Raw genomic sequence first — 12,405 nt, 5'->3', positions numbered from 1 at the left:
ATTCCCCAAGGAGGGTGCTGGCCTCTATTTCCTAGGCAGGTAGCTCCTCTGAATACCCAGCCCAGCCTGGCACAGCTTTTTTGGGGTGATGGGCATGCTCTTTGTCGATGCTTATCTGCTGTCCCCCGGTGCTCCTGCCCGGCTGGAAGGGATGTTTTCCTGCCGGAGACAGTGTGTTTCATAAGCTGGGAACGCCGTGTGCCCTGCACAGGCAGTGAAGGGGCCCTGTGCCGAGCCTGACCCATTTTGGGGGGCAAAGCTCTTGGGAGCACCTGAAAGAGGCCTCCCGCCGCCTGGGCCTGCCCTCGGTGCCCCTTTCCCCGGATCCTCCGCGGGGATGGCAGGGAGATCAGCTGCCCTGTTTCCATGCCGTGTCTCTGTGCTGCTGGAGCTGCTGTGGCGCAGGGGATGGAAGGGGAGCAGGGAGCAGCTGTTTCTCCCATCGTCTGGGCAGGCCCAGCCGCGCCACTGGCCCTCGGGGAGCACGGACCTGCCAGGAGGTGCCTTTCCCCAAAATAAGATTCTGAAGCAAGGAGCTGCTGGCGAGGCAGCGGGCATCCTCAGAGGAGAGGATTTTAGAGGGGGCATCCGGGGGATTTGCACCTGCCAGGCTGTGGTTTCAGGCTCTGCACAGACTCTGGCAGATGCTGCGGTTTTCTGAGTCAGATTTTGGGGCTGATGCATTTCTCTTAGGGGAAAGGGCTGGCAGGGCCCACGCTGCAGCGCAGCCCTGGCAGTGGTGCCCGTGTGCTGTTCCCCTGAAGAAGGTGATGGGTTGCTCCCCTCCTGCCCAGGTCCTACCTGGTGACACCAGCAAGGAGGGTGCATCCTCCAGTGCATCTCCCTGCTGCCACCATGGGACTTCCTCAGTGTCCCCCTCTCCAGCCACCCCAACACCTCCTCCTCCACCCAAAACTCCACCTTCAACTTCTGTCTGGTGGAGCCAGCTGGTTTTCCTCCTCTTCTGGGGTACCCCTAAGCCCTGCTTTTCCCTCTTTCCTTCCTCACTCCCTCTCCAGCAGTTCCCATCCCGCATGACCCCTCGGTGCACGATGTGCTGGGCAGGAGCAGCTTTGGGCTGCCTCGGGAATGGCTGATGTTCCCTGGAGGGATCGTTTCTGGATGCTGCTGCCAGCTGACAATACTGTGAAGTGATCTTTTCCCCTGTGGTTCACAGCCTTCAGCGTGCGCGCGTGTGTGTGTTGCGGGTGATGGAGTGACTGTAGTGTTGTTGATGTGTCACCCTTCCTCTTGGCTGGGGCCTGGCAGGAAGCGTGACCATGCAGTCGCTCTCGGTTTCGTTACTGGGGAGTTCGCAGAAAGTAAGCTCCTCCCGGATGGAACCTTGGAAGCCATTTGGCTTTGGTTAAATTCCTCAGCCCTCTCAGGACATGGCTTTGGCACTGGCTCAGGGTGGACAAGACAATAAATCCAGCTCTAGGGAGCTTGGTACCGGGTCAAAACTGCTGCAGCTACATGGTAGAAAATGCTGATCCAGTATGAACTCACTCCGCTGCTTCAGATTTGTTTAGAAAACAATGTTGGCTTAACTCTGTACTGGCAAGGTTTACGTTGCATTGGGTATTATCTGTCTGCACCACTCTAGCTTGATGCTGGCTCGAGTGTTGTTTGTCCTTCCACATCTGGCAGGCACTCCGGATCGTGTGTGCTCTGGCTAATTTGACAGATGCAATTGCGCGCCGCAGCCAGCCTGGTTCAGTCCCTCCTGTCGGGCAAGCCGGTTTGAAAGAGGGTTGAATTACAGTCTTAGCAGGGAGCAAGCCATGTCCCACACCAGGCAGCTGCCCTCCCCTTTCAGGAATTACAACAGCCCTTGTCTACCCGGTGCCTTGCGAAGTGATGCACAGCGAGGCAGAAACCCAGCTCTCTGTAGCTCCATCTCTCCTAGTGCCACCCCAGGTCCAGGGAGATTCTAGAGAGACGAGTACATCCTCTGGCTGGTGGCCACATCTCTGCCTGGCTCTCCCCAACGGTTTTTGAGTCTCTTGCACACTGCCCTGGAGAGCGTGTGCACGGGGACGAGAGGATGACGCCTGCCGGGAGGAAGGCAGGCATCGCAGTGAAGGGGAAGGGAAGGGAAGCATTGTCTCAGCAGGAGGATGTTGCTCTCCAGCCTTGACCACCCCACAGCCCTGTGGTCAGTGCACGGGGTGCAGGAGAGACGTTATCGTTCCTCACAGGACCCTGTTGGTAGAAAATGGGGCTGCATTTGGGCCAGAGCCGAGATGATAGCCCCATCAGAGGCAGGTGCTCACTTGGGACAGAGTATGAGCACAAACCCTTACTGTTACACTGCAGGGACTTTTTCCAGAGATGTCACTCAGGTGCCTGTGTTGCTGAGAGAGGTAACTTTGTTTGCGGGGGAGGACAAGGGCAGGAAAGTGTTGAGGGGTGGCTCGCCTCATGCTTGTATGTGGACGTATGCAAGGCTCTTGTGATAAGGAGAAGCATTTGCTGACCAGGTTTTGCAGGCTGAAGGCAGCTTTACTTTACTTGAGATGAGCTTTTGGGGGTTGAAGCCAAGAGATGACACTGCCTACAAAACCTTGTTGCTAAGGTCTCCTGAATCCTAATCCCAGCGAGGTCTCTCAGTGGTCACCATGCTGTGCCTCAGTTTCCCCTACCTTTGCGTGGGGCAGGCTGTAGCCACAAACACCAGGGGAGAGGATAAGGATGGGGAAGGGGGACATGAAGGCATGCTTACTGTTTGCATGGTGCTTCAGGCTGCACAGAGGGATGCTGTGGGGAAAGGGAGGTGCAGCCTGAGGACTCTCTGCTGGCATGGTTGCATGCTGACCTTCGCGGGGGGGCTGGATGCTGGAGGAGAATCCATAATGAGCGGGGTGCTGTGTGCCAGGGCTGAGGCAGTGATTCACTCAAGCCTCTGTTTGTTTGGGAAGAGAAAGGGAGTTTGTGGCTTGTCACTTGGGAAACAGAGTGGGGATTCAGCGGCGGAGGGTAGGCTTCTTGGCTGAGCCTCCCCGAGCAGCCACGCCGTGTGTCTGTGTGTGTGTCAGGGGATCAAAGGGGACCCTGGTACAGGCCATGATTGGCGTCCAGCCACCCCCGGCCCCTGTCACTTCATGTCCCCCTTGCACCCTCTGCACAGGCCAAGCGGCCACTGCTGAGTGGCTGAGGACAGCCCTGAGATGCACATGTGTGTGTGACCCATGCGCCTGAGGAGAGGGAGAGGAGTAAAAGCCTTGCTAGAAGAGCAGCTGGATGGGATTCCTGCTACCTCTCTGCCCAGCTTAGCCTATATGTGGTAGCATAGCATCTGTGCAGGTGTCCATAGTGCTTAATCCCAGCCCAAGCAGGCACCTTCAGCAGGGTTGTGCCTAGTGTGCGGGGCCAGGTCAGAGCCTGGGGAGTTGTGCTGGGCTAACCTGGGGGATGAAGAAGACCTCTTCCTCCCCTGAGCTCCTCCCCTGTCTCGTCCCTGCTGTGCTTCTTCAGGTGTGAGCCCCACCTCGTTTCTTGGAGGTGGAGGGAGGTATTGCGGAAGGAAGGGGTGTTGCGAGGCAGGTAGGGGTATGGAGGGGATGGAGATGCTAAGAAGGAGGGAAGACCTAAGAGAAAAAGGACAGAAGCAGCAAAGGAAGAGAGGGGAGGCAGGAAGAGAGCAGCATGTCCCTGCGATGACAATGTTGTGTGGAAGTCTCTTATACAGACTTGAGTTTGACCTGACTGTGTTTGTACTTGGTATGGATGTGGTCTGAAAAGGTGTGGCAGGAGGATCAGCTCTGCACAAGGGACTGCTCATCTCCTGTCCACCTCCTTAACCCAGGGAATAACCAGCCTGAGATTCCCTTCTCGTGCTCTGGGCTGTCTTCTTCTGTGCCTGTTCCTCTGCTCCTGATACGGAGGAGGGAGCATGGCTGAGAAACCCCTCTCCATGGTCTCTGTCCTCCTGGCCCTGGCCTTGTGGAGCCAGAGGAATTGAGTGTGCTGCCTAGCACTGCTGGGAATTGCCTTGCTCTGTGATGGAGGGATGTTGGTGAGGTCTTAGAGGGAGCCACAGACTTGCCTTTAGACTGCTCCCCAGAAATGCTCATGGCCACTTTACCTCACGTAGGCAATGTCTGCAGGGATTGAATTCAACACACTACATGAGGCAGAATTTTCTCTACCACTGCCCCATCAACACATCCCATAAGATCTGAATGGCAGCAATTAGATAAGAGGGATTTATGGCAGTTTCTCTTTCTCTTTTATGAAATATACTTAAGCATGTATCTGTCAGGTAAGATAGGTATGCCAGGTCTGTCATAGGGTAGGTAGATTTCATACAGATGTTGTGTCATTTTTGGTGGGAGTGTGGCAGTTTCTAGAAGGTGGAATGCCAGTGTTGGCCTGCTGACAGTCTTGCAGATGAACATGTGTCACAAGGCGGTCATGTGTGCACTGTGGTGTAGCTGTGACACAAACCTGTGGGTGCTTCTTGCCCATCTTGAGCTTCCTCCCTGTCCCCCTGTTGTAGGACCAATGGGCCATGTGGCTTGAAGCCAGTGGCATATCAAGGCCATCAGGCTGTGCCCTGATCTGAACTCCCATGCCTTTTAAAGCCAGCCAGCATGGTGAGAGCTATCGAGAACCAGCCTGGCACAAAGAGAGAAACACTCATATAATGGGGCTACTTATTTGAGTTCCCCAGCATTTCCCATTGCGTTTCATGTCTTGGGGCTGATTCAGTTGAAAGGCAATCAATGGAGTTAACAGCCCAGCATTGTTCTGCTCACCTTCTGATTTACTTCTTTTCATCCTCACTGGGTTTCATCTCCTCCCTGGTTCATGCATCCCCCAGCACTGAGGTCACTTTCTTTTTATTGCTGTATATAATCAAGCTAGCTCTGTTCCTGCCCTGAATCTTCTGGGGTCAAGATGGAAATCACTATTCAGCAAGAGACCCAAACAAATGAGCAAAACTAGCCTGGTCGGTCAGAACAGGGTGGAAGTTATCCAAGAAAACTCGCACTGATCAATTCCAGTCACCTCCTGTGTTTAAAGTGACTCAGTATCTCCATTTTTAGGATGTTGCTGGGGAGCTGAAGTCTCTTATGATTTCTCTTATATCAGCTGTCCCTACCAACGGTGTTTGTGAGATTCTTTTCCCGTATCTCCTTAGATGAGGAACTGTTGGAAACCATGCTAGTATAATAATGGGTGCTGGGACAAAGCCAATCACAAAAAAACCCAAAACCCACTGAAAAAAACACAAAACCTCCCCCACTTTCCCTTAACAATAAGTTATCAAGTCCAGATGGTTAAATCTGAGAGTTTGGAAGGAGCTTAAGTGATTGAGCTGCTAACAAAAATATGCAATCTCTTGTGAAAAAAAAAGCTACTGATTCGGGGAATTGCAGAAGACCAAATGTTGTACCTATATTTAAAAAAAGGCTCCAGTGATGATCCGGGGAATTAAAGATCAGTAAGCTTTGCATCTGTATCTGGTAAACTGGTGGGAATGATAATTAAAAAGCAATGCTTGAAGACATCTGGAAGATTGTGGCCTGATAGGGCCTAACCAGCACGCGTTTGGCAGAAGAAAACTGCATCTTGCTAATCTCCTACAACTCTTTGAATGTGTCAATAAAGCAGTGGATAAAGGAGAACCAACTGATATAATACATTTAGACTTCCAAAAGGCTTTTGAAAGATCCTGCACAAGAGCTACTAAAGGAGCTAAGTAGTCAGTGAGAGAAAAAATATTGACATAGATCAAAAACTGTATAGGAGACTGAAAGAATGAGGGGATTAAACAGTCAAGTTTCACCATGGCAAAAGGTTAATGTGGCCTCCAGGTTCTCTTCTAAATCCCATGTGATTTACTGTATTGTTTAATGACTTGGAAAGGTGGGAGGAAAGATATGCCATATGAAAATTTGCAGATGAGACAAAGTTATTAAGTTGGCTGTGGCCTGAAAGGGCTGTGAGAAATGCTGGGGAAAGAGAGCTAGGTTAAATGAATGTGCTGCACTCTGGCGAATGAAGCTCAGCATTGATATGTTCAAAGTAATGTGTGTTGCAGGGCAGACTCGCAACTCTTTAGAAACCCCTAAGGTCCTGAATGAAGGGTATGAGCCAAATGAAAGTGTGGGCAGATGTCAGGGAGCTCTTTGCAGAGCTCTGCCCTGTGTTGTGATGCCCTTGAGCAGGCAAAGTAGCTGCCTGGCTGCGGAGGCAGTGGATAGGGACTACTTTGGAAGAGCTGCAAGGATCTTGATACACCTGTGTTGCTGCCTAATTCGGAGTTGCACACTGAACCGGGGTCAGCCTGTTTCTGAAGGGATGCTGGAGAATTGAAGAGGCTCTGAGGTGAGGCAGAAAGCCTGTGAACACCCCCAGGTGAAGAGATGGAGGAGACAAGGGTTGCTAGTGTCAGACAGTGGACTGGGAGTGGTTGTTGAAAGGAAATAAAATTATGTGACTTATGAGTAGATCTTTCCTTCCTTGCCTCAACCCACAGGAGTGAGGGAATGCACAGTGAAATTAAAATGCATGGGATTCAGATTCACAAGGTTGGGCTGTGGAGCTCCAAGTCATGAGATTTTTGTCAGGACCAAGAATTTAGAAAGGTTCATCACGGGCTTGTGTATTTTTGTGGAGAGCAAGAATACACAAATGAGCTATAATGAAGGATGAGCCCAGTTTTGGAGCCTGAACCTTCAGGTTCAGTCTTCAGAGCCTATATTAACCTGGAACTCATAGTGACCAATAAAAAAATGAAAGTAGGAGCACATTGTCCCTCATCTATCTGTTTGAAGTTTTTCCACCTTTTTCGCCCAAAAATCTGGTGATGTCTTTCATGAGAGTCAGTGTGGACATCTCTCTGATCTGGAATGGTTGTTCCCCAGCACGCGCCTTGCCTTAATAACACCTGCTGGGATATAAGTGAGCGTCTATTCATGTCTCAACTCTTCCTCGCATCATGTGTATTCAGGAGCATCCTCAAGCTCAGGTAAGAATGGGGTCAGATTCCCTCCTAACATAATCTGGCATAATCATCTCGAAGACAATAGTAAGAAGCAGTATTTTCAGCCTCTGAGTTTGAACTGAGTTTCAGCCTCAGAGTTCCAGTGAAAACCAAACAGCTCGCTCACACACACACACACACACACACACACACAAAATGCAAAACCACCTAAATTCTTGAAATTGCCTGCGATCAGAAACCTAACCTGGAAAGTTCCCAGACATTCCTGGGAGATTGCCCATGCTTTCACCTCCTGCCTGAGCTATGGATGTGGGAATCAGTGACAGGATAACAGGGTATTGCAGCCTTTCCATTTGCCAGGCCAAGCTGGAGCCCACAATTAAAAATCTGCTGGGGCTGAAGGGAGAAGAGAAATCCCTGCACCTATAGAAACCCTGAAATCGTATCTGATTATATGCCCCTCTCTTCAGTGTAAGAAGCTGAGTCTATAAACACCTCCTCCCTGTCCTACAGCATTCCCTACCCAGAAAGTGGTCCCAGTTTGGGTTTTTTTTTTACTGAATATATGATATAGGGTGCTGAAGTCATTAACAGCTTGGCTAACTGAGCCTGTTCACAGAGTTTGATTTCTAGCTATTTGTGTGTAGCACACACAAATCTCAGACTCCTTGTAAGTATGTCTCCTTCCTGGGCAGCCCACGAGGTGTGAGCGGAGTGACTCCTTGTGCAGGGAAATGTTTTTTAAGCCAGGAAAACAAACACTGAGGAGCATCTCCTCATGCCGCTCTTTGCTGGATCTCTGCGCTCTCTTATATTCTTAGAGCTGTGATTTGTTTTGGTGGGTAGCTCAGAGCTACACCCACTGCAGCTGATGTGGATAGAGTGGGAGCAGCCGGGCTCGTGTCCCAGTGCCGAGAGACCTGGGGTCACTATTGCACCTTTCCATGGGGTTAGAAGCTCCTGTACGGCCAGAGGGAGCCTTGGCAGTGTTTCAAAGCTGACATCATCACAGCTCCTGTGAACCTCTGGGGTGGAAACGACATCTCCAGCACCTCTCCTGGAATCCAGGAGCTGGGGACTGCGGGGGCTGAGAGACGCTGACGTCACCCCTGCTGCGTGCCAGCAACCCCAAGGCTTCGGAGACGGCTTGATCACCACTACTCTATTATAGCACCTAAAAAGACCTCTGGGATCGGAAGATGATTGCATCTCTCTGCTCTATTACAGCAACCAATGAACCTCCAGGGCCAAAGGATAAATGCACCATCTCTGGAGTATTATAGCATTTAGAAACCTCGCTTACTGACTCACAGCTGACCTCCCCCCTCCACCACCACCACCACCTTCAACTCGTCTCGGCATCCAGCCACCTTCTCTACTGAGGTGTAGCTGGATAATCCCTGTGATTTTACATCATCTGGCTGTGCGCAGCCCTGAGATGAGACCGCTCTGCCTTTTCATTTCTTACGGTACGGGGGAACATCAGTGTTGTGACCTTCTGCTCTACGAGTGCAGCAAGGGGCCACTGCAACAGACCGTTTCCACTCCTAATACAGCATCTGTGAACCCCTGGTACCACTCTGCTGTGGCAGACAATCTGCTCTTGCCTCTTAGAGGGTAGGGGCTCTTCTCACACTGTTACGGCTGTTTCAGAAGACAGCTCAGCATCTGGGAACGGCCGTGTTGTATCAGCAACCGGAGCTAACTGAGGGGAAGGGGGATACTTTGAATGTCTGGTCAGTGAACCTGGCATTTAGAGAGCACAAATTAATTTCTCAGACACCCTAGAGAGGTGGAGTTCTGTCATGTTATGAACCTGACTCGTACATTCTGGGGAAAATCCTAAAAGCTTTTGGTAATAGAGGTTTTAGTGAGTTTAATGCCGATGGAATTAAAAGTCTCTAGGCACTCGTTGTGAATGGATTTACATCAGGGAGATTAGAAAAGGGAAAACATTATTGGTGTCCAGGAAACTCAGGAGAGCAGCTGTCAGCTGGTTTAGATGGAAAGTTCCCCAGTGGGCAGGCGTCCTGGCAGCCAGGCAGCACGCAGGCGCACACCCCGTGGGGTCGGCTTGCATGCTCACGGGCTGGGGACACGTCCCAGGGCCCACTGCGAGTCACGTCACACGTGAACTCTCACAATGGGATGTTCGCACAAGCCAGTTTTATGGACTCATTGGATGTGAGCGCACACAGTGATGGTCTCCCCATTTTGGCTGGCATGCTGTTACTCAGAGACCCGCAGGCCTCACCCAAGTGCTGCTGAACTTTCCTGGCATGTTCATTACCCTTCACTCCTACAGAGGAGCGTGGAGGAGGAAGACCTGTCCTCCTCCCTGTCTACAGGGACACTCTGCACTGGAAGGACTGCAAAAGAGTCTCTTCCTTCATGGATGGGCCTTTTACTGTTCCCTTTCTTGCCACCAGAAATGCACCTGGCATGTAGCTATGAAGTGCAACTATAAAGTGCAGCAGTTAAAGGGGAGACTGGAGAAGGTCCTTATGGAGGAATTTTGTAAGGTTTTGTAAATTTGTAGGGACCACGTCCAACTTATGAAATTCACTGGCTTCAACTTGTCTGGGAGAGTAACCTGGGGAGCCATCACTATACGTTGGCCAGGTTCTGCTCCTATTTCCAAAGCCTCTGTGCTTGTCACTGCTGGAGAAAGCATCCTGGGGTCACATGGCCCTTGCCTGTGCTCTTAGATAAGAAAGGCTTGATCCTGGAGGGTTTGGCTTTTCTTGGACTTCCTTGCTGGGGTTGTGTTGCCGAGGCTGTGCTCTTTGCTGAGGGATCACAAAGGCAATAGGAGAAAAGACATCAAGAAACCTACAGGGAGAGTGAGAAGGGTTTTGGCTTTAAGTACATAAGCTTGTTACGCTCCTCTCAGGAAGGCTCTGAGAGCCTATTTGTCTGCTGTCCCTCTGGTTATTTCCCTCCAAAGTCCTCATCACTTGTTGGTGCATCGTGTTGAGAGCAGAGATCAGAGTTAATTCACCCTGGCTTCCTCTTTAAGCAGGACATCATCAAGCTGAGGAGTCAATTCAAATCCTGCTTCAAAGATCTTTATCTCTGCAGCCTAGGAGAGCTGGCTGGGAGACCAGGCTTTTCTAAAGCAGGGAGCTTCCTGCCCCAGGGGAGACGGGCAGGAGGGAGAGCAAGGTGTCTTGCTGGGGCAGGGAGGTAGTAACCTGACTTTATCACTTAAGTGCTCACAAGCACCACCTCTCCCAGCACTGCCGAGAGTTACCCTGCTTTGTAGGGTGAAGATAATGCCCTGTCTACAAGATACTGCAGAGAGCTGGGATTCATGCCACCCCTTTTCTTCCTGTTGGCTCTGGGGGGGGGGGGGTGGTGGTGGGAGGGGAAGGTTGCCAGAGTGGTTGACAGTGCCCTCAAAACAAGGTAACTGGTATTGAGTACCAGGAGCAGGGCAGGCACTACGCCTCTGATGTCCCTCCCAGTGAGTGGGTAGATGCCATTGGGGGTTCCACGCAGGAGGAGGAGATGGGAGAGAAGGAGGGTGAGCAGTCTCAGTGCCTCCCCAGGCGGCCCTTCTTGTGCTGGCAGGAGGTGGTGGAAATGTGGGGAATCAGGGAGGGAAGGCGGGGACAAGGGGATGCTCTGCTGGCAGGCTGGCACCCCGCAAAAGAGCAGGGAATGAGAGGGCACTGTGGCAGACAGCCCTTGTCCCTGGGCTCCCATTTGTCAGCTTAGAGATGCAGCTAGGATGGAAGAGGGTCTTTTTAAAGCAAAGCACAAGACTTAGAAGCAAAAAAAATTAATAGGGTGGTTGGGGACACAGCAATACATGGTGAGGGATGAGCAGTGATGTCTGGGCAGGAACTGGAGCTACCTCTGGTAGGTGCAGCCCGAATCTGGGGGTGGGAAAGGGAGTAAACCTATTGCTGTGACCACTTATCCCAGGGAGGTGTCTGACCAGGCACTGCCGAGGAGATACTTGTCCTGCAAATGTATTGCATCAGAGCTGCTGTGCATACAGGCACCTGCCTTTGGATGGGTACAGAGCAAGCTTGGGGCACGCTTCTGTCTAGGCTGCATCGGCGCTGACAGAACCTGTGTATCTCAGCAAAGGGAGCCACTCCAGAAACCACTTTGCAACTGGCACTGCAAAAACTTTTTTCCTTCCTGCATCCTGGCTGAAAGAGCTTCTATCCCACCATTGCCCTTCTTGAGGCACTTCTGTTTCTGTCAGTCTGTCCACCAGTGCAAAGAGAATGTTGGTGCAGGTGCCCCCGCCTTGCCAGACTGCTGTGCTGGCTGTTGTAATAAGCTCATTCAGCCAGGATGTGTTTGCCCACTGTAAACAGTAGTCATTGTCTATTCCCAGGCAGAACCGTGCTTCTGGAGGACATCTAGCACAACTAACTCATCATGACAACCAGCAGCAACTTCAGGCTGCTTTCACAGAGCTGTTTATGGAGTCACCTCAGCCTTTTAGCACAAGATGTACACTTGCAGGAAGCCCTGACACTACAGAAGAAAGAGGCTTCTGCTTTCTGAGAGTGGTGGGTCCCCGGCAAATGCTGGTCCACGGCTAACATGTTCAGAGCTGTAGCAGTAGCAATGGATAAGGGAACCTGTGCTCCTGTGAGCCTTTTTAGCAGGTGTGAGATGGGAGACAGGGATTCTTCAGCTCAGTGGGACCACTGAGGGCACCGGGGCTTTGCAGCTGTAAGGATGCTATGAAGTTGTCAGCTGTGAAAGACTGTGGTCTTTAGGCCTTGACTTAGATGAGGGCAGGTTCACGAACGCACGATGGGCCACACTCATCACCTTCCTGGAGGAGGGAAAAGTTATCTGAGGGCAGCGCCTAGGATTTTCAGGACCTGTCAGTTGTTTTCTGGTGTTGAGGAAATCTGACATTTTCCTTTTGGGACTGACTAGCAGAGTTTCAAAGACCTCTCATTTGCATGATTAGCAGTATTTATGCTCACTGTTTTTTCAGGGACTGCCCTGTGTGTGAAACTGTACCCTCACCACAGAGCACTGGGCTGAAGAGAGCACAGTGGAGGGTGGAGGCCAAGCGCAGCTTTGATTTATTGCAAGATTACAGCATTGCCTGCAAACCCACGTGGATGTCAGCATGGTTTATACTGTCTGCACCTTAGTGGCATGTTATGTTCTCACAACATGCGAGAAGGTGAGAAAGGGCAGACTTTTCATCGGGAGGTGCCTCTGGGCATTGCTACTTTTTTATTTTGTCCTTGGAGTTGGTGAGCCTGGTAGTGTTGCAGGGTGACATGTATGAGAAAACCTGACACCAAGCTGGAGGACCCATGAGGCTGTATCATGATGTAGCCAACAAAGTGGGCTGCTTGCTCTTGCTTTGATGTGCTCATATGACAGTTTGATGCTTTATTCAAAGCACTGGTTACAACCTCGTTACTCTTCTTTCCCAAGCACTTCGAGGCCAACCAATGTAT

The sequence above is a fragment of the Numenius arquata genome, chromosome 2 (genome assembly GCF_964106895.1).
Source record: "Numenius arquata chromosome 2, bNumArq3.hap1.1, whole genome shotgun sequence".
NCBI lineage: Eukaryota > Metazoa > Chordata > Aves > Charadriiformes > Scolopacidae > Numenius > Numenius arquata.
The sequence above is the reverse complement of the archived record's forward strand: the minus strand, read 5'-3'. Positions refer to the sequence as shown.